Source organism: Balaenoptera musculus, chromosome 3, assembly GCF_009873245.2.
Source record: "Balaenoptera musculus isolate JJ_BM4_2016_0621 chromosome 3, mBalMus1.pri.v3, whole genome shotgun sequence".
Classification (NCBI taxonomy): Eukaryota; Metazoa; Chordata; class Mammalia; order Artiodactyla; family Balaenopteridae; genus Balaenoptera; species Balaenoptera musculus.
In genome coordinates this window covers 36,129,180-36,153,007 of record NC_045787.1, presented here as the reverse complement: position 1 = coordinate 36,153,007, position 23,828 = coordinate 36,129,180, and the positions used below count along the sequence as shown (strand labels likewise).

The 23,828-nt window shown below is 36.2% G+C and overlaps 1 protein-coding gene across 1 annotated transcript in view; it reads right to left on the bottom strand.

Moving 5' to 3' along the window:
- Window positions 1-3,364: 3,364 nt before the first annotated feature.
- The window catches only part of MRPS30 (mitochondrial ribosomal protein S30), a 130,468-nt gene continuing 110,004 nt past the window's right edge, over window positions 3,365-23,828 (bottom strand). Inside the window, exons 11-12 of the transcript XR_005019241.1 lie at window positions 12,801-12,854; window positions 3,365-3,468 (exon numbers count right to left, since the gene is read on the bottom strand). The gene's annotated coding sequence lies outside the window, so the exon portion shown is untranslated. The remainder of the gene's footprint in view (window positions 3,469-12,800; window positions 12,855-23,828) is intronic.

Below are 23,828 nucleotides of genomic sequence, written 5' to 3'. Positions count from 1 at the left end.
ATTAATAATCTGGCCCTGCTTTACCTGGCCCTGTATAGCTCCAGCAATTTTTCAAGACTGAAGTTCAGTCAAGAGACCATACCCCTTTCTCATTCTATGTACTGGGTTTATATTTTCTCCTACACCAGAGCTCTGAATGCTTCTTCACCCTTAACAGTACACATTCTACTCTTCTTTTAAAGATCCTCTTTTCTGGGTGCTATTCATTATTCCTCCAGGCCTCCATGCCTGTTTCTGTACATACTTAATCCTGCTTCAACAAAACAAAGGTCAATTACATATTTACATATATTTCCCTAACTATTTCACACTCAGTCAACAAATATTTAATGAATACCAACTATGTCCCAGGAACCATTCTAGACAATGAAGATACAAAAATGAGTAAAACCTGATCCTGCCCATAATCGAATAGCCAGATTTAGAGGTGAATCACTAAAATTAGTAACTTATGTGTTCATACTGCTGTCTACTAGAAAGTACATTTCTTTAGGGATTTATCTCTTTTTCTCCCTTTAAATTCCATCTAAGCAACTATCACAATGCTGAAGAATTGCTAAATGCTAAATAAAAGGTATGGAGCAGATTATTAAGATGATGAGGTCAAAGTATGATTCTTAATTTATGATAGGTTTAACATAAATTGTTTTCTAAAACTAAAGGATGCTAAAGCAATGTGGTTTTGAGATATAAAATAGCAATCGTCTGATCTCAAGTCAGCAGAAGTAGCAGTCAATGAATATGCTTCAGCCCCATTTCATAGATGGTGGCAAGCATTGTTCCTCCCAAGATCGCCAGAGATTCAGGCAAGCATTCATTGTTCCTCCCAAGATCGCCAGAGATTCAGCAGATGGTGATGAAGAGGCAGTGCTTAAAAGGGGAAGAGGCAGCTTTTTTGGTTAATTCTGGTTCCGAATTCATGCTTCTACTGAACTGGTTAAGGTTGTGTATTGTCTCATCACCCTGTATGTGTACCTCACCTTTCAAATGGTAGTACTCTGCCAATTTCTTTTTTTACAAGAAACACTCATACCAGAAATGTGTTTATGGCAGATTGTACTGGAAGATAAGAGTCCTTGCAGTTATGCATAAAACTTAAATGTGAATATTTGACATATTTAGAGCATCTACCTGTACAGAGGAATCTAGCCCATCTTCCATTGTACACTCTCTGATTGACCTGCCTCTGGGACCTAACTCTTTGCACAAAATGGTCATTCAAGGTGTGTTCCCCCACAAAGGCAATTATTTCCTCATTAGAAATACTGGATACGTCATTTTAAAACTGCATTTGTAAAAGTCTGGTTTTGTGAAAATAGCTTTTAAGTCTTTTTATAACTACTTTTGCAAAGTTTTGGTATGTGCAAATATCTGTTGTAATTGGATAAATGCTGAAAATTTATCTAAACAGGGGCTTAGAAAGAATTCATTCAAACTCTATAAACTCTTTGTAATTGCCATTGGGATGCAGAGAACAGGATGGCAACTTTCTTACATCAATTTCTGTGAAGGCAGTCATCAAGGGGTGTTAAAAACCAAAGTTTAGGAGGAAAACATCATTTTTAACAAGAAACGTTCCAGTGCAGAGAAACCACTCTGAGATATAAAAAATCAGTGATAATTTATCATCAACCTCACTATCAACAAATATTCACTAAGCTCATCTACGGTGTGCAAATGCTTTGTACAAGATTCTTTAGTTTCTTGGTGGTATACAGTCCTTGAAGACCCTAAAGAGGAGGAAAGATTTATAAATATCTTGGAAACAGAAAGGTTATTATTGATTCAGAAATTTAACATTTAGCACTCTAAGTAGGCCACAACTGTTTCTGGCATATACATTGTGTGATGCACATTTTTTAAAAAATGAAAAAAAAATGTAAAAGACAGCAAGTTGCCTAAAGTTTTCATTTAAATAATAAGCTTTAGGCAGTACCTGTATGTTGTTTATATTCAACTGTTCAAGACCATTTATATTGTTTATTTGGTTTTGGTTGATGTTGCTTCATATTATTTTATTCTGCAGTGAAAGAAAACCACTTAGGTGGGATAGATCAGTCAAGTTTACATGTAATTTTGTGTATTAATAATAAACTCAGAACAATCTTTGTTAGAGTACCAATCATTGTTAGAGACATTAATTCCTGTTGTACAAGTATAATGTCTGTACATTGTACAGTATTCATACAGTGTTTTATTCACTGTTAAATAAGTGGAATCTAGACCTTATATTATGCCTGGATAATGGTAGAGAACAGGTAAGCATGTAGGTCTCAGAATGGAATTTCCTGAGGTGATAGTCATAGAGTAAACTGGGAAGTAGAGAAAGAGAAACTGAATTAATCAGATTCTTAATAAATATTCCCACCATTTTATATCATAAAGAACCAGACCTAGCTTGCAAATGGCTTGAAAAGGTAGTTGAATTAATACTGAAAAAGAAAAATCACTGTATTTGGGATTAGATCTCAATTCTAGTTTTTGTGTCTATTAATATAGCCAGTATTAGCTTAATTGGATAAATCTCCTTATTTCTTTGATCCTTAGTTCCCTATCCAGGAAATGAGGGGTTAAACTGCATTTTTGTGTGTGACTATGCCTAGGGAGACGGCTCTTTAAAGAGACAAAAATTCATGTGTGATCAGAATCTTTAACTTTTTATTTATTTATTTATTTATTTATTTATTTATTTATTTATTTATTTCTGGCTGTGCTGGGTCTTCGTTGCTGCGTGTGGGCTTTCTCTAGTTGCGGCGAGCGGGGGCTACTTTTCACGGCGGTGCATGGGCTTCTCATTGCGGTGGCTTCTCTTTGCGGTGGCTTCTCTTGTTGCGGAGCACAGGCTCTAGGTGCACGGGCTTCAGTAGTTGTGGCATGCGGGCTCAGTAGCTGTGGCTCACGGGCTCTAGAGCGCAGGCTCAGTAGTTATGGCACACAGGCTTAGTTGCTCTGCGGCATGTGGGATCTTCCTGGACCAGGGCTTGAACCTGTGTCCCCTGCATTGGCAGGAGGATTCTTAACCACTGCACCACCAGGGAAGTCCCAGAATCTTTAACTTTTAAATGTTATAAATAATTTGGACTTGCTGCCTTCTACATCTTGTTACTCATTTTATTTGTTTTCTTTTGTTTCATGCCTGGACTTCACACTGATACCACTTAAATTTGGATTTTTCTCTTAACCCAGGAAAGTAATGATATCTCTTCTCCCAAACTTTATACTGACAACAATCTAGGCCCTAGCCATCACCATTCCCACATCTTTTCCATCCTCCAGTTTACATGTGGGTTTTCAGCTTTATGTTTCTGACTTATTGTTTCATATCAGCTTATGTTTCTGTCTATTGTCAGCTCACGTCGATAGTACCAAGTCCAGACAATATAATCAGTAAGCCTCCTTGTGGTTATATTTTTCTTCTCTTTTCTTTATTTTTTAGGGGTGGAGAGATGTTCTGTAGCCCTAAAGTACCTAATGCAAGGTAAGAATGGAGACGTTAAACACTTAACGGTTCTCATTGACACTGTACCCATAAACTGGCCCAAACCTCCAATATTCTAAGACTCTAGTGGTCCATAAGGGGTTGTAAAAGATATTTCATCGCATTTCACAAAGAGCACTCATCTTGCTTCACCTCGGATTTTTACCATGTGCTCTCTAACTTTTGGATTCTTGCTTTCCTGAACTTAACCAATTTAACCCTCAGTTTTCTCTATGATTTTGAATTGGCCTCTTTTGTTTTATTGTCCCTTAACTCTTCTGTGCCTCTTTCTTTCCAAAATACAAATCCCTATATCAGTGGAGATAATCTTGCATGGATTATTAGGACCTTATACTATCACACAGACACAAACATATGCTCAAATGACATCATACAATATATATCAGCTGTATTGAGTCACTACTCCTCAAAAATATGTAGCTATTTCTGAATAAGAGCAAATGGTCAGAGTGTAAAGAAAATCACATGGAAAGATTCTCAACATCACGAGCCACGTGGGGTATAAGACTCAAATCCACAGTGTGATACCGCTTCACACACACTCAGATGCCTATAATTAAGACAGAGAGTAACAAGTGTTGATGCGGTTGTGGAGAAATTGGAACATTTGTACACCTGCTGGTGGGGATGGAAAATAGTGCAGCCATTTTAGAAAATAGTCTGGCACTTCCTCGAAAGATTAAACACAGAGTTACCGTATAACCCATCAATCACACTCCTAGAGAAATGAAAATATATGTACACACAAAAACATGTACACGTATGTTCGTAACAGCTCAAAAGTGGAAACAACCCAAATGTCCATCAACTGATGAATGAATGGATAAATAAAACGTGACATATGCATACTGTGAGATATTATTTGGTAACAAAAAGAAATGAAGTACTGATACAGGCTACAGCATGAATGAACCTTGAAAACATATGCTAAGTGAAAAAGCCAGTCCCCAAAGACCACATACTGTGTGATTTCACTGATACGACATGTCCAGAATAGGCAGATCAAGAGAGAGGGTAGATTAGTGGTTGCCTAGGGTTGGGATGGGGCAAGTTGGGGGGAAATGGAGAGTGACTGCCAATGGGTACTGCATTTCCTTATGGAGTGATGCAAATGTCCTAAAATTGATTGTAGTGATGGTTGCAGAACTCTGTAAATATGCTAAATTTTAAAAGAAAAGTACATACAAAAAGGAAATTCTAGGATGTATTTGACTTCAGAAGTGTTATTTTGATGATTTTGCATTGATTAAAATAGTATTTGGAATTGCTATTCTTAAAAGATATCACTGATACGTGTTGAATCACTGGAGTTTTTTCGTTATCTTTGCTGTGTAACAAAAGAGTACATATTTAGTGGCTAAAACAACATGCCCTTACCACCTCACAGTTTCTGTGGATTAAGAGGCTGAGTATGGCTTACCTATGTCCTCAGCCTAGGGTCTCAGAGACTTCAATAAAGGTTTTAGCTGCTCTACATTCTCATTTGGGTACTGGGGATGAGTTCACTTCGAAGTTCACTTAGGTTGTCAGACGAATTCATTTCTTTACAGTTATAGGACTGAAAATCTGGCTTCCTGCTGGCTATTGGGCAGGGCCTACCATCAGGTCCTAGAGGTTGCCCCAAATCTCTGGCTACCTGGGCTTCCCAACACAGCTGCTTATTTCATCAAGGCAGCAAAGAGTCTCTAGAGTGAATCTGCTGACAATAAGACAATCTTATTTAACTGACCCATCCCATTACCTTTGCCACATTCTATTGGTTAGAAGCAAGTCACAGGTCCCATCCACACTCAGTAGGAGTGGATAATACAGAGACATGAACACCAAGAAGTGAGAATCACGGAGACTACCTTACAGTATTTCCACTACATGCAGTTTTTACCTAATTTAATTGAAATGTCACAGTATGTTAAATATAGTAATACATAATTGCTATTCAGACCATAACAACCAAATATAGATAGGTGTTATATATATAAGATACATACATATATATATCCACACTCTATAAAGATATCATCTTCTCGCTCTTCCTGTGCTCCTACATGGCTTCCTGGGTGTGCCGAGGCTACAAAGCCCTGACTGTTCTTTTTTCTGTGCCATTTCTCAAGATGGCTTATGCCACTGGTACCCTTGAGATGTTGTAACCCTTCCACCTCCTGGAAAACATGCAGACTTGCTTATGGCTGTCAATAAAAAGCAGTGGAATTCCCAAGATCAGTGTTCCTCAACTATGACACAGACCCATTGTGTGTAAGTACAGCATCCAACCAGGCTTACTGTGTAGCCCCTGGGGGACTTGGCAGCTCGAAGAACTGACATTAATATGGTACCCGGTGCTTATGCTGCTTGCTATGCCAAAAGTAATAAAGCCCTTTGTTTCTGACCCAAAAGCCGTGTGTCCTCCAGCAGCATCTATGAAACAGTAACAGGCTAACTTCTTAACTTATAAAATATAAAACCAGATCCTGGGTCCTTCACAGTTCCTGACACCATCTAACTTTGGAATTTTAGGTTAAAGGACTGCTTTGAATTCCATTCATCCAAGTTTAAAATCACCAAACATCTAGTAACTGTTTCTGCTGCTTATTCTTTTAGTCTATTTTTAAATACTTTGAATTTCACTTGCAGAAACTAAACAAAACCCACGGTAATTTCCAAGATTTAGTAACTCGACCTTTGCACTAAATTTCAAATTGGTTGTACTGTCAGGAAAGTTATAAATATAGTAAAGTTTATGGGATGGCATGGCATTTCTGTTGAGATCTTCAAATTGGGAGGAAGAATGAATACAAGTCCTTCTTAAGATACACAGTTCTGATGAGATGCAACAAATTTTCTGAGGCTCTTATTTAGGGCCCACCAGGCAACCTGGGTAACACCTAAAGAAGCCTTCCCATGTGTAAAGTTTTCAAGCTGTAGTGGGTTTTATATTCCCTGTTGTTTGATATCCAAATTTCTGTACATTGCCAGAGCACACAGCCTTCTCAACACAGACTGTGATATTTAGGTACCTTTCACAGCATCAGTTCTCCCATCCTGTCTCTATTATTTAAAGCCAATTGTATCGCAATCAATGGTCATAACTGATGGTTGCTGGAAAACAAATGCTAATGCTTCTGTTTACATATTAATAACTATAAACAGCATAATAATCAGATTTACTGTATGTGTGCGCTTGTACCAGAAACTTAGATAAGCATTAACATACGTTATCTCATTTCATCTTCAGAAGAATTATCTTAAAAAGGTATTATTATCATATTTTATAGTTGTGAAAATTTAGGTTTAGTTATGTAAAGTTACATGCCCAAAATGACACAGCTAAAAAGTGACATAAGTAGCCTTTGAACCCGTGTCTATTTGAATCCAAGACCTACCTCGTACTTAATATTTTCCTCTTCAAAGCACTTTGTAGGTATATATACATGTAGTACATATACATGTATGTGTGTGTTTATACATATATATTGATATGTATGCATGTGACTAATAAATGCCTTGTGACTGACAATTTATTAGGCAATACTAAGAATAACTAATCATTAGAAAATATCTTTATTTTTAGCAGTGTTGCTTAATGAAGTATTCCAGATAAAAGACTTTCTCATAATTGAAATGTATCCCTTTAACCAATAAATGCTTCTTTTTCTCTCCCTTCCTCTCTCTCTTTTTTTTTGAGAGAGAGCAAAACACCACTTTTAACCACTTAGTTCTCTGTAAATTCAATTAATGATATTAAAATGATTTTAATCATGAATTATAGACATAGACATTATGGGAAAGAATTAATAGATTCCAAGCTCTATGGAATAACCTTCTGTAGGATTACAAAAGGTCACACCAGTTACTTTCGCTTTTTAATCATTTCCCCCTTTTCATAAGCTGAAATATTGGAAACACAGCTTGTGCCCTCTCTAAAGTTTTGCAACTTGGCTTTCTGCAAAATATATTTTTGATGTGTTGGTTGAAGTTTTCATCTCCTTTGTGGTTTCTTTAAACTAAAACATATTCATCATCAGAAGAAAAGAATGATACCTGAGCATACAGAAATCAAGTGACAGTTGACTTCAAGTTCCTTTTGATATTTGATATAGAACATAATTCAAAGTTTAAACCATATTATAAGGTGTATCTTTGTTAAGATGAGAAGAATGAAACCCTATATGTCTTGGATTGAATAGAACAACTTCCTTGTGAAATTTTATGCCAAAAGGCACTGTGTTTTACAGGTTTAAAACAATGAGGAATCATTATTGGAGGACAAAATGATCATTACACACAGATGCACACACAAGTGTGCATATACACGTGTCTATGTATTTATTGACACTTTTAAAGACTGTTAGAATCATATGCACAATATTATTATACTCAATTAAGTTTTTGTTTAAAAACAAAATAATTTAAACAGAAGTACAAATAGATCAAAACCAGTAAGAAGTTTTCTTGGTGCAGTTCTCCTTAGTCTTTACATACAAATGTTCTAGATTAATATTATTTTAATAACAAACCAGTCTACTGTGGGAGAATCTAAACCATCAGTATGTTTAAGAACTAATTACTTAAACTGAGGATAATATGATTTTCAGGAAACTTCAAGATTTGCTAAAATATTTACTAGCATTTAAAAACCATGAGAGGCTATATCCACAAATTATTTTAAAATAAATCATTTTTTAAAGCAGTAAATGTTTAGCAATAATATGATTATTTTGAGCCATCTAAAGCCAGGTTTAACTTGGATACTTCAAAAATGATTCAACTACCTGTATACACAGAATCTACCTTTCAGATTTTTCTTTGAGCCAGAGAGGTGCACAGTTGCTGAGCCCAGAATCTGGCACAGAGCAGCTGCTCAATAACTATTTGTCAAATAAATAGTAAGTTCATTTCATCAGAGTAAAGGATGACCTATTGCAGAATGACTGAGGAATCTGGCTTCTGGCCAAAAACTTTTGTGTGATTTTTCAGGCCCAATCATAGGCAGTGACAAAAAGATTCTACCTGGTGGCCTCATGGGGTGAAACCGCCCTCTGCAGGACCTGATGTACAACAGCCAGTGCATGGTGGTCTCTGAAGGGAGCTGCAGTCAAGGACTCAGGCCCCCTGGCCAGCCATGCTCTCGTGCATAGCCCCATTCCTAGCCCAGGTGTCTCTATTTGGAAGTCACCTTATTGGGAAACTTGAAGTCACTTTTTCTCACTCTGGAGCCAGGTCCGTAACACTACAGGAACCTTTTGTTGGTACAGGAAGGAGTCAGTGCTTTCCCTGATTTAGCCTCTTGCTTATGCTATTGCAGCAATTGATTAAAGGCTTCACTGTTCCTTCCATTTGGCTTGTTACTTTATTTCAGTATGTGAAGTTGGCTACTTCGATACCTGACAGCTCAGCTCTCTCTCCAGCTCAGCTGAGTCCCTGACAGTGAATTGTATGGAACAGTTAATATGTTCCTGTGGTACTTGACTGTGTCCGCTTTCCTTGGCCTTGACAATGCCTCACCCCGATCGCATCACGTCCCCTCCATATCCCCAAGTTGCTTCACTTGCAGACACACACTGGCTTTTAGAAGAAGCCAGTTTGAATTCAGTGGTGAACATAGAAGATACTGAAGTGTATAGGACTTGATTTGACCTTTCACGAGATGCCCTCCAGATGCACTGCGGCTAAAGGCACTAGAACAGGGGTCTGCAAACTAAGGTCTAAGGGCCAAGTCTGGCCCAAGGCCTGTTTTGAGATGGCCTGCTTTTGCATGACCTGCAATGAGGAATAATTTTTAAAGGTTTGAAAAAATAAACAAAAAAGAATATATGACAGTGATCATATGTAGCCGACAAAGCCTAAAACATTTACTGTCTGGCCTTTTACAGAAAATGTTTATGGACCTCTGCACTAGAACATAAGCCCTCTGAGAGCAGGAGTTTTGTCTGTTTTGTTTACTATTCTTTCTCAGTAACTAGAAAAATGCCATGGCTAAAATTAATTAAATTATTTTAAGCTTATATACCATCTAATTTGATCTTCTAAACTAAGTTATACATTAAGTAATAAAACTATTACAAAACATGTTTTAACTTCCTACCTTAACAAATATGCCTATAAAATGACAAAACTGTCGAATATGATGGAAGATGTTCTACTGAGGGACTAAGAATATTTGGGTGAGAAATAAAGAAATACATAGTCTATCAATTATTATATATATTTCATAAAATATGTTTTCTTGCTTTCAATTCAGCAAAATCTTTAAGTTGTTATAATCAAATTTTTTCATAATTTGTGCTCTACAAATCCTAACTCAAAGAATTAAAAAATACAGTTATTTTAAAAGTGTACAAAATGTAAATATATATGCATCAAAATATATGCATTAAAGGATGGAGAATCAATATTCAAACACATCTAATAAGAATAAAGACAGAGTGAAAAATATAATATTAAATATCAAAATTTCAAGTTAGAATTATTTAAATAAAACTGAAATCATTACTCAATTATTTAACTGAAGTAGTTATTAGCACTTCTAGTGTTGTGTCCATCCAGTTGCCAAACTAAAGGTCTACATACCCACCCTTTCAAAAATGTTGAGTTGTTTAATATTTCACAATTTCCCTCAACCACCAAATGCAACTGTTGCAAATACCTTGCTAATTCACAAATTTGTGAATATTTCTAGAAACGGGAAATGATCCAGGAAAAGAAACAAGATGGAAGCTCAGCATTATTGGAAAGTGATCCTTTTCGTGTGAGAAACCTTTGCTCTCCTGTTGACGAAAGCTTCCAACACAATCTTCCCAATACTTTGAAGCTGTGTTCACCTGGGAAATGGGCAATGGAAAACCCTCAAATCCTGGAGTTGGACACGGTCCTCTTTTCTTAGGAGGACACAGAGCAAGAAATTTTGAGAAGTGTTTCCCTGTGGCCTGAAAGCTGTCACAGGAGCGCTGAAGGGCACTGAGCCAGTGCCCATATGCCTATGCGTACTCTAATACATTCACTTTATTCTCATTTGTTAGATTTAGGACCCTCTATCATGCAGGACACAGAGCAGGGGGTTCTTTGCCAGGTCTAAGGGTGGTACTTCTTCCAATAAGGGAATGAAGTCAGTACTATCACTATCTTCATTTGAGATTACGAGGAAAGGGGCACATAATGGCTTGATTTACACAAAGATGGCCTGGTAGTAAGTGGCAGAGGCAGATCCAACCCAGTACAGTTAAATTCAGAACACAAGACTTAAAAACTACACAGAATAATGCCATGAACCTTTTAGGATTACTAAGGACTAAATTATTTGCTGCTTTCCACCCCCTCTGTACAGACCTCAGAGCCCATCCATCTTCAGTTGTATCCTTCTCTACTGTTAGAAAGTTGCTGGATGTCCTGTTACTCTTTCTAACCTCCTGCAGCACCTTTGCTCTGAACTACTTCTATATTTATTATCATATTTTTGCTTGCTTTTTTCCTTCTTTCCCTTCTCTTGCCTGTGATTACATTTGTCTGTCTTCAGTCAGTCCCTCTAATTATCCTGTTTGAGATTATGCAATGCCAAATAAAAAATATCTTTCATCTGTCTGTAATTGTTCTTCAGGAAGACTGAGATTTTACATCACAAACTGAATCATATAACTGAAACATGTAAACTATAGAAATCATGATATTCCTTGGCAAGTTATATTTTAGTTGTATTATTCTGTCTTGCCACGTTTTAATTGTTCATGGAAAACAGGAAGGCTTAAATGTGCAGCACGTGATTAAACTTTGTAGTCACTATGGATTCCAGTGGAATTCTCCACAGTGACAAAGCTACTTGTCCAGCTATTCAGGCTTCATTTTTGCGTGTGATAAAGTATTGTTATGATCATGTTACCCTGATGAGAAGAGGGCAAGTCATACTATGCAGATTTGTGTGGGAAGTGACTTTTCACTCAAAGTGCACTGCAGCCAAGAAATAAATGTGTTGTGAGATCTGGCTGCAACATAATTTTAATCCTTAACTATTAAATTTTTGTTCCCCTGTAAAATAAAGCAATTGAGCTAATATTAATTACTTCCATTTATCTCAATGTCTTCAGAGAAAAGGAGCCTATGAGAAGTATATTCATACTTCCCATGTAACAGTTTGAATGGACAGGGGTCAATAGGGTGCTTCTTCCACTCTTAGGTATTGAAATAAGATGGAAGAAACACTAAAAGACAATGAATACCGTACCATGGTTTGGGACAGATACTGTGTATAACTTCCCTATTTACTTAGTGCTTTGAGATGGAGTTCAATCCTAATGACTTTCCTGTGTGAAAAGCACCAAATGGGGGCCAATGAAAGTGAGTCATGGCCCCAAAGTGGATTATTAAAATGACACTCTTCATCATCTACATGCATCCCAAGGGAGTTTCTTAGACTTTTCTACTTGGGGACCATGGATGGGAGAATGCTAAGGGTGAGGAGGGTGGACAGGCATTTGACATTATTTGCTTTTATTTTTTAAAAATATGTTATTTTTTCCCCAAGTTTTATTGAGAGATAACTGACTTACACCACTGTATAAGTTTAAGGCATACAGAAAGATGGTTTGATTTATAGATATTGTGAGACAATTACCACAATAGTCTCAGCTAACATCAACCTCAACATATAGAGATCAACATCAACGTATAGATACAATAAAAATAAGAGAAATAAAAAAAGAGAAAAATTTTCTCCTTTTGATGAGAACTCTTAAGATTTACTTTCTTCAAAACTTTCCTATATATCATACAGCAGTGGTAGCTATAGTCACCATGTGGTACATTACACCCTTGGTACTTATTTATCTTACAGCTGAAAGTTTGTACCTTTTGACCACCTTCCTCCAAATCCCTGTCCTCCCACCCTCTGCCTCTGGTAACCACAAGTCTGATCTGTTATACCCATAAAATATAAATGGGTGTGTCTTCACACACACACACACACACACACACACACGCACAGGCACATTCTTAAGGTGATTGATTCTGAAAACCATGTGGATGGGCTAAGAAGTAACTTCAATGAGATCATTTCCTCCCCTCAAATTTCTTTAGCTAATATTATTATTGAACAACTGTATTATCATTAGTACATGAAAATCCATAGAATTACCCTTTGGTTTTCAGGAATTCAGAATTCTAGCCACACCCTGTATCTAAACAGTACCTCAAATCTCAAATGTTTCTATGGCATTTTTTAAGAGTCTTTAGCACCAAAGATTTACTCCCTCTTCAGAAGGTACCAACAACAAGACGATAAAGATCCCCAAACTAAGTGTTGAATTCCATTTACCTTGATTGGGCAGGACAAGAGCAGAAGAAATGTTCTTTCATTGGCTGGCAATAGCTGTAAACAATAGTAAAGACAGATATTAAATACTGAGTGCATACTGCTGAATGTTTTACATAATGTCTCATTTAAGTTCCCAGCAAACGTTGCAGTGGTTAAAGCAGACTCCAGAGATAGACTAACCAGATTTTAATTCTGGTTTCACCATATCATGAACTGTGTGGCATTGAGCAAGTTACTTAACTTTCTGTGACTCAGTTTTCTCTTCTGCAAAATGCTGGTGTACTAATAGTATCTACTGCGCAGGTTTATTATGAGGATTCCTGGATTTGTATTTGCAAAGTGCATAGAGCTCTACCTGGCATATAGTAGTACATTTCCCCATTTCAGATGAAGAAACTGAATCTTAGGGAGGCTCACCAACTTTCTTAGATTACATAATTTGTAAGGGCCTGGATTTGGTAGCAGGACTAGAAATGAAGAAGAGAATTCTGTGACAGATGTTGCCAAGTCAGACTTATTATTTATAACTGTTATTATTAGATTTTACAGAACTTAGCAACTGTTTAAACTTAGAGAGTAAAACACTTCTGATTATTTCTATACTCAACAAGAATGCTAAAAACACAAACTCCATCTGTTATTTTTGGTTGAACCAAAATGACATGCTTCTGGCCACTTTCACAACAGCTTTTAGAACCAAACAGCCTTGAAAAGCTTAGATTCATTTAAGTCATTGTACCTCCAGCTTGAACATGAATCGGTTTTTCATTCAGTTCTTTTTTATGACATGCAACACAATTAAGAAGCATAACTATAAACACAAAGTTATTTATAAAGATCAATGTGTTCTGCCCCACATCATTTGCAGGGAAAATTGTGTGTGAATTTTCCCCCCAGAAATCTGTACAATCACACTTAAAGCAAACAGTCTTAAAAGTGAATGCTTCTGTGGGGTTAAAAAAGCAGTTCAGAGAGGACTTCCCAGCAGTGTTTTGCAATTTGGGGAGGAGTGAATATCTTTGTATAAAATCACTTAGTGAGTCCTTTTGTAAGCCTACACATTTTATTCTGTTGAGGCTTGGTATTTAAGAAAAACATGGTGTGTTGAAGAGTTTGCCTGCTTTTGTTTACTCCTTCTCATTTATGTGGTGTGGAATCTTAATTAATTCAAAGGCATCTAATAATAAGGCTATTGTTGTGTAGAATAAACTAGGCATTATGGTAGTAACTAAATGCCTTGAGCATCAAGAATATTTCAAGTTTCTGGAGAGAGCCAAAGCATCACGAGGGCTTCATTCTGCCTTTGCTTTTAGCCCACAAGCCCCTCTCTTCTTAATGGCTCCCAAACACAGCCATCCAAGATTTTGTCCCATGTAGGGGCGGGGTAACTGAGTAGGTTTTTGATTGGTCTCTGTGTGTTGTGTATGAGAAGGAGGGGGAAGAAGATGATGACTCACACTGAGTATGACCAACTGGGGCCCCAATTATACGCAGTTTTGTATTTCTTGGAAAACATTTCTTAAGCACACTCAGGTGGTCTGATTTATCAAACAGCTTTGTCTTCTATTGCTGAGTAATCCTACTATAAATGGGAAAGGCACCCAGTAAAATACAGAGTGACTTAAATGAAAAGTGTGACCCTCATAAGTTCCAGAAGTCTCAGTCAATTTAACAATCAGAAGTTTTTTTTTTTGCTTCAAATGCTCAGTTACTTTGTTCAATGGGTCTAAACAAGCCCTAGGCAGGGAAGTGAGAGCTAGAATACAAGGCCCCGCATAAATATTAAAGGAGACATGGAAACATCTCTGCTAATTGAATCTTTGAATCTCCTCTAATTGACATCCTCTAATTGAAAAGGAAACTTCCCTAAGGATCGATCCAAGGTAACCATTTCCATGGGAAATTTCCAAAACATGGCATTTGAGCATAGAAATGATAAAACAGTAAAATACTAGAAATAGTATCAATGGTAAATTGCTATGCCATTTTAATTACTTTTTTGGATTATAGAGAAATATATATTAATTGTAAAATAAATCTGGGAATTAGAGAACACCATTAAGAGGAAAATAGAAATCCAATTCCCTAGAGATAATGTATTGTCCTATTACAAATATAATATATACTTTAATATAAAATAACTTTGAAGCTACAGAAAATAGAATGGAAAAAGTTATTCATGATCCTTACAGATTAAAGGCAACTACAGTTAGTCTTGACTGGTTAGGTGATGTGATTCATTTTGTTACATCAAGGACGTTGAAAACTTAATAGTTAATTTTCATAAAATCAACTTAAAATCTTGGATTTTAATTAAGCTCAGCCTAATTAATACCAAGGTAAGATATAGCAGATGATGCAATCATTTCACATTTTAAATACATGTATATAATGCTAATATTCAAGAGTCTCATATGAATCAGTCTCCTTATGGAGTCAAATGTAAGAAGCACAGTTCAGTACCATAAATAAGCTGAAAAAAATTTATCCTATAGAGTCCTCCACACCCAACTGAAACCCCACACTAATACTTTCAAGAGTCCCTTTATTCACTGCCTAATTCTTCATACCCAGCAGCAGTTGGTCAGAAACCTCTTGCAATTGAAACAGCAAAATTTCCTTTCCACATTTCAGGCTCTTGATATGCAATTTCAATTTCGAAGCTCTGGACAGTTGCACTGTCCAATGCCAGCTTCAGTCCAATGCCTTCTACCTCTTTAGCCAACTGTCTTCCTAAACACCAGAGAATCACGAAGATCAACTCTCCTTCCTCAGAATGTGGGAAAGGAGAGAAATTCAGTTGCAAATAACTATTTGTATGTGTGTAGGAGATGGAGAAAGGAAAAACAGTGAACACTTTCCTGGTTGTTTACTTTTCACCTGTCATATGAACAAAATATGGAGTTTTGTTGGATTCTATTTGCACTGTCCGGTTTGAACTATAAAGTTGAGGCATATTTTTTTTTATGGCCTAAGTATTATTGAATATCCAATGAGCCACATTAAAACATTGCAAAAGTAGTTGAATTTAGATGTGTGTGTGTGTGTGTGTGTGTGTGTGTGTGTTTTGGGTAAATGTGTCACTGTACATGTGAGCAAATAAATAATTACCAATATGAGGTTAAAGAAGGGAGCTTTGGAACCTAAATAAAAAAATAAATTGACCAATGTTCAGCAGGAGCAGAGATGCTCATGATATTTCTTTTTGTATTATGATAAACCTGTTTGTAGTCAGGGAAATCTTTTCATGAGAAAGTGAGTTATAAATACTCTGCAAACAAGACTTATTACAATCTGGAAGAATAAAAGATGAAGCCAAAATAAAATCAGAAAAGGGAAAACAGCAATTTTAAAAATGAAGACCTCACACATATGCAAAAAAAACACCAATAAAGTTGCAAAATTACTGGAATTTTATGTCTTTCTATTATCGCCTTATATGGAGTGCAGACCATAAATGATAAAAATTGAATTAATTGTCAACTAGCTGGACTAAATGCATGTTTAAATAGATATTATTTTAGTTTAATTATGTTTTTATATCAACTCTCTTTCATGGGTATTAGGGTGATTCCTTTCTGAATAACAAAATTTTGAGTGGGGAAAAAAATAGACAAAATTTCAGTATATAAGGAAAATTAAAAAAAAATTTTTTTACATATGCCACAGAACTACCAAAATTATAAAGTTAGTTGATTTACTTTAGACTAAAATGGATATTTCTCTTCTGAAACCCACTAGATTATCTTAGTTGACCACCTACAGTTCTTCTCAAATTTAATATGCCTGGGTCACCTAAGAGTCTTATTGAAATGTCGATTCTTCCTCAGTAGGCACAGGGTAAACTGAGATTCTGCCTTTCTAAGGTGCTCCCACATGTTGCTGCCACTGTTCATGCTGCTCCTCACGTTCTTGGACCATATCTTGCATAGCAAGTGTTTATACCAGCCTCATCCATTGGTACTTTCTATGATGATGGAAGTGTTCTATATCTGTAAATGACTATCGAGCCCTTGAAATGTGACTACTGTGACTGGGAAATTGAAATTTTATTTTATAAAATTTTAATTTAATTTACATAACCATAAATGACCTGTTAGGCAGTGCAGGACTCTACACAATATAATTTATCAGAAAATCGTTACTTGTATATGGTCTGTGTAAATGCACGCCAGCTGTGAATGTGCTGCACTCAGAAGTCTTTATGATAGAGAATGGACTTGAGAACACAGGGAGGGGGAAGGGTAAGCTGGGACAAAGTGAGAGAGTGGCATGGACATATATACACTACCAAATGTAAAACCGATAGCTAGTGGGAAGCAGCCGCATAGCACAGGGAGATCAGCTCAGTGCTGTGTGACCACCTAGAGGGGTGGGATAGGGAGGGTGGGAGGGAGGGAGACTCAAGAGGGAAGAGATATGGGAACATATGTATATGTATAACTGATTCACTTTGTTATAAAGCAGAAACTAACACACCATTGTAAAGCAATTATACTCCAATAAAGATGTTAAATTAATTAATTAATTAATTTTTTTAAAAAAAGAAGTCTTTATGAGAACACAGGTGCCCAGGCTGTGGGGCAATGCACTTCAGTAAATTCTCTGGGTGAGATTTACTATCCTGGTGGCTACTCACTGGGAAAGTTCATTCCATAGTGTTCGGAAATTCACCTGTTGAAGACTGGAAAATAGAAAGTGAATCATCAAGAAATGTTGCAGATTACCAAGCAGCTTTTAAGGCAAAATAGTTCTTGTTTTATCTTTCTCTTGCAACTGAGTGAAATACCCACAAAGACATATACACAATAGAAACACGAGTCTTATGCAATCAGAACCCTGGTTTGCCACAATGATTCCAATTTCAGATTAGCTTTTATACTATGAGTGTTTCCAACAGGAAAATGGCAACATCAAAGTCATTTCTGAGCCATGTGACAAGGTAGCCACTTGTCATGAACTTGAAGCCCAGACATTTGAGTCACAAACTAAGTTCTAGCTTTATTCTGTTATCACTCACTCCCATCTTGGCCTTGGGCAAGGTGTTTCTCATCGTAATATTCAGCTCACATGCATAAACATGGAATAGAATGACAAATGGTGATATGAATATTCATTGCTCAAATAAGTATAATCATAATGATACCAATAACAGTGATGAAAATAAGAACATCCTACCCTTGTGAATTACTTTGAAGTTTACAAAGTACTTACATATGATATTCATATTAATTTTCAGGTAAGATAGCAAACAAAATGTCCAAGAAAAACAGCTGTCTCTTGTTCTGTGTTTATTTGTTTGTTGCTGTTAATATGCTTCCAAGAAATAAAATGTGATCATTTCATACTCCTCTGGAGATGTGTTTTGATGCTTCAGAGACACCATCCTCCCCCTCCTCCTCCTTCTCCCACTCCTCCACCTCTTCTTTTACCTCCTCATCATCATTATCATCTTTATTTTCATGACAATGTCCCTAAGGACTAGAGAAGGAGTATCAATAATTTTCGCATCTTCTTGAAAGCCAGTGGTGTTTTATGCAAGAATAAATCTACCTTCCAATTTATAAGAATTGTTTTTTCTCTCCTAAAACCTACCTCTTGCAAAAGCCCCTTCCTGATTAGGTTAAAGAATATTAACTTCCAAAATCCATCAAATTGCAAGAAAAATCAAGGAGTACTTTTGGTTGCTAATAAGCATCCAAACTCCAAAGAGTAATATTAAAAACAAACAAAACAACCAAACCATAGTGCATAAAAGTGCCCATGTCCTCAGATAATTTTTATCTTTAAAGTTCTCTCTTTGAAAAATATAACCAGAATTCTGACCTCTGAAAATATACTCAGCAAAAGTATATGATCTTGCTATAATTTTCAAATTATAAACAGCTTTCAACACAGTCAATTTGATTTTGTTTTTTTCAAGGGATGTGAACAAAAGGGCATCTCAAAGCTTTACAGTTATAATGAAAAAAGCAAAGTTAAATATGCATGCATTATTTGTGTTAGAAAAAAATCCAAAATGGAGTCAAGATCATTTTAGGCTGACCCTTTAACAAATTTTTATTAACGTTTTTATTTTTTAAAGATTTATCACCTCCTAACATAAAGGGGGATACAGCTATATATTCAATTACAAGTGCAGAAACATATAATACCATTCAGTCTTGAAAATGTAACAGCCATGAAAGCATCCAAGATTAGTGCTTTCTGAATGGCTTCTGAGAATTTCTTCATTTAACACATACAATTGTCCATGATCTCTTCTGACTTGGACCCAGAATTTTTACCAGTGTCAGTTTTAAATAAACAGATAATCCATTCAGATTCTGTTTCAGAATGTTGATAGATGACCTCAGTCAAGTTGTTTTGTACTAATCATGAACAATTCTACACATTGGCCAAATCTTAGAGGACAGAGTGGAGCTGTCAATATTTTTATTTGGTAGACTCAGATACATATAAAATTTATAAATGGATGCATTTGTCCTGGTTTACTATTTAGGATGCATTCTTTTTTCAATTTATCACAACTGATGTGAGTTAAAATGCCTACTTTGCACAGTATTCAATTCTTAAAAGCTGAAGACATAAGAAACAATTTTTAGATGGGTCAAAATACCTTCAATTTGAAGACTGTTGCTTTAATACAAAATGCTGCTGTCATTAGATTCCTGTGCATCCAATAAATCTATATTATGAAAGTATATTTATGAATGTAGAAAGACCTTAATGAAATATTTATAAGTGAAAAATTCCTCAAAACATACATTTATTGAATGCTGTTGATATATTGGGTCTATATTTTTAAAAAGAGAAATATAGAGATATACACACAAACATGGAACCAAATATCTGTTAAGATACACATCAAAATTGTAATAGTGGTTTATTATTAGGTTGTAGAATTATGGTTAACTGGCTTCGTTTCTCCATATGCTTTTTGAAGTTTCAGGTATTAAGCATGATCTACTTTCTAACTGGAAAATGTTTTATATGTGTGTGTGTGTGTGTATGTGTGTAACTTTTTTCTTCAAAGAAATTTTTCTCTGAAATCCACCTCCCTATAGAGATTTTGCAGCAAGCAAACATTTAGCCATAAATAATAACATTAACAACCTCATTTTGTATTGTATTGATAATGCAAACCTTTCTTCTAAAGGATGAACACCATTCTTTGATTCTGGTTAACACAAATGTTTGAATTCAAGCTTACCAAAGACATCAAAGTTCAGAGAGAAAGGACCTTATTCTACAATTAAGGTTTTCTAGCACAATAAAATTGCCATGGATGAACCAATTTGCCTTTTAAATGCTTAAAGATGATTTAACGTCAGCCATAACCCATGCAAAGCATTGCTGAGAGAGGAGCTTTATTCCATAATGGGTGAGATGAAAGAGTTTTCCTGTTTGCTTATTTCTTCAAGGGAAACAAAATACCATTGAGAGAATGTATAAGGCAATTTAACAATTGACAGTTGGAAAATTAGGCAATTTAACAGTATGAATCACTAACTACCCCTTCTGGAGAACAATTTATGCTGCCCTATTTCGTGAAATACTGAGAGCTAGTTTAGGTTACAAAGTTGGTGATAATCATGACAAACTCTAGTAGTCAATTCAATTCAGCAAATACTCATGAACAACTACTTTGTTTTGCTAGGCCATGAGCCTAGCCTCTGGAGCCAGCTCTGGAGACAGAATTCTAAAGTAAAATCTGGATCTAGCATTTCCTAACTCTGAGACATTGGACAAAGTTATACAACCTCTCTCTGCCTCTGTTTCCTCAGGTGTAAAAGGAGATTATAACTATCTCATAGGGTTAAATAGGCTAGATGCATGAGGGTCCGATCACATCTCACCAAGCAAAATCAGAAAACATCACCTTCTCAGATGCAAACAGTGTGTCTTCGGCATCACCCATATGAGAAGGTGATTAATAGATACGCTTATGGAGTCTCTCAAGTTAGTCCCAAATTATTTTTTTGTAAAAAGCTCCCACATTTAATCAAGGAAGCTAGAGTGTTTATCAATTGTATTATAATATGCCTGAATCTTTGATAAAGGTAATTAAAGAAGAAAAATTGTATCTGTAAACTGAAATGGACCAGTATTAAACTGAAAGGGTATAGACAAGAAATAATTTTATTTTTCTTCCATTATTACCTTTAAACATTTGCAGTTAAATCTTTCTTCACTGTCCTTTAAAGATTTATTGAGTAAATTCTACAATTCTCTGCCAGTTTTAGATTTTAAATTCCAATCCACTCTAATCCAATTTAAAACATCAAGCTCGTATGCAATTTATGGCTCAGATTTGGAAGAGGCATGGTCAGCTCTCCCATATCCCCCTTCCTTCCCTTTTCTGGGTCCATTTCCTCCAGAATTTTAAAGACCACGATTAGTGTTTAGAGCAAAGGGGCAAAGACTTTTTACTTAACTGGGCTAATGTAGTTCTTGTCTGCCTTTTGTGGCTTCTCTGGCTGACATCAACTGACTGTGCCATTGAGGGGCAGTAATGTCAGTGACCCTCTCATGGAGCACTCCTATGGGGGGGTGGGGCAGTCAGGTGGTACAACTTTCCAATTTTTGCAGTGCCAACTTGACCTGCAGCCTTAATACACTGCAGATGTCCCAGTGTTTGACTATAGCTTATCTCTCTACTCCCTTATCTCCCTCTAATTCTAGTCTTGCCCCAGCTAGATCTTCCCAGATGGCAAAATGTCAATCTGCTGCATACAAAGAAGTCCATCCAGGAAATGAGTTGCCAATCTTACCTTCTCCTCTTGATTCTATTGATTCTTTTGGAGCTATTCCCCAGTTGGCTTGACAGGAGGAGAAGGAAAGGATGTCAAAACATCCTTCCTCATACCATATGATATCACTTATATGTGGAATCTAAAATATGACATAAATGAACTTATCCACAAAACAGAAACAGACTCACAGGCATAGAAAACAGACTTGTGGTTGACAAGGGGGAAGGGGCGTGGGGGAGGGATGGATTGGGAGTTTGGGGTTAGCAGATGCAAACTATCATATTTAGAGTAGATAAACAACAAGGTCCTACTGTAACCATAATGGAAACCATAATGGAAAAGAATATGAAAAAGAATGTATATATATGTATAACTGAATCACTTTGCTGTACAGTAGAAATCAACACAACATTGTAAATCAGCTATACGTCAATAAAATAAATTTTTAAAAAATCCTTCCTCAGGTAGAAGACTCAGGATTTTCTGAATGCAATGAATTTTCTAAGGGTTGGGAAGGGAGAGAAGGATTCAGGAAGTGGTTGAGAGTAGCCAAGCTGATATAGATACTTTAAATAAACCCTGGACAAAGTTCTGGAGTCTACTGTTTTCAGTTCTATTTTGAATAGTCCAGTGGTAGATAGAATAATGGCCTCCCAAAGATGTCCATGTCCTACTCTCTTGGACCTATGAAAATGTTGTATCCCGTGACAAAGAGAAATTAAGGAAGCAGATGAATTTAAGCTTACTAATCAGCTGGACTAAAGATAAAGACATTATCCTGATGGATTATCCAGGTGGACCCAATGCAATCACAAGGGTCATTAAATGTGGACAAGGGAAGCAGAAGAGTAAGTGTCAGAGTGATGCGATGTGAGGGAGTTGACTGGCCACTGCTGGCTTTGAAAATGGAAAGGGATCATGAGGCAAGGAATATAGGCAGCCTCTAGAAGCTGGAAAAGGCAAGGAAACAGATTCTCCCTTAGAGACTACAGAAGGAATGTAGCCCTGCAGACACCTTGATTTTAGTCCAATGATACCCATTTCAGATTTCTGACCTCTAGAACTGTAAAATAACAAATTTGTGTTGTTTAAGGACACCAAGTTTGTAGTAGTAATTTGTTTTAGCAGCAATAAGAAATTAATACAAGGTCCTAGTAATCAATTTTATTACAAAAATACAAATCCCTCTCTCTTTCCTGTTTTGTGACCAAAAGAGACCCACATCATAATTTGCTAATGTAAATGTTCTGCTTTACTTTGAAAATACAGCCTGGTTTTGTTATATGGTAAACGGAGCTGTTCACTCAGATTCAACACACTGCTCCACGTTTATAAAGCAGTGATTCCATTTAATTTTTTTTTCCGTAAGAGACATTAATATGTGTGAGAGAATACATTAATTCATGGTCAGAGAACTGTTCATCTCTTTTGCATTGAAATGGTAGGCTTGAACACACTAAGAAAGGTTTCACATACCAGGCCAGGAAGTTTGAAATAAATTCAGTAGCCAACCAGAAGTCATTGAATACTTTGGGGCAGAAAAGAGACACTCTGAGAATGAACGTATGAAAAATTCCTCTGGCAGTAATGTGTATAATTGTTAGGAGAAGGAGGATAGACAATAGAGAAACATATAGATATTTATTTCTTTAGTACAAGCAGGTGATAATAATGATCTGAAACTAGAACATGGTAATGACAACAAAAAGGGAGAGATTAATTGAAAATAATTGTCAATAAATTTTAGTGATTAACTTGATATGAAAGGACAGACATGAATGAGTCAAAGATAAATTCTAATTTTTGTATATGAATGACGAGGAGACTGAGGGTATAAAACTGCTGTGAAAGAAAAAATGTAGAAAGAAAGGTGATTATGGATAATGTTGAAATACATTTGTAGACTGAAGATGGAACTGCTCCTCCTGGGGTGCCACTCAGCAAACCGAAATTTATACAGCGTTTGTGTCTCTGTAAATGCTCTGCTTGACCAGAAATGTAGTCTATACAACCAGCCAATCCCCAAAAGCCAAGCCAACTCTGGGCCCTGTACTTATTTCCTTGTTCTTTATTTATTTTCTCTGTCTCTCTTCCTTGTTCTTTATTCCTTATCTTATAAGAGCTCTCTGTCTTTCACTCCATTTTGCAGTTCTCTGCACCCTTGGGAATAGAAACTGCCCACTTTATGAAGGGTTAAAGTGTATTTGTATTGTCTTCTTTAATCATTTAAAATAATAATAAAACCACAAATACTTTGCTAGGCATTTTACAG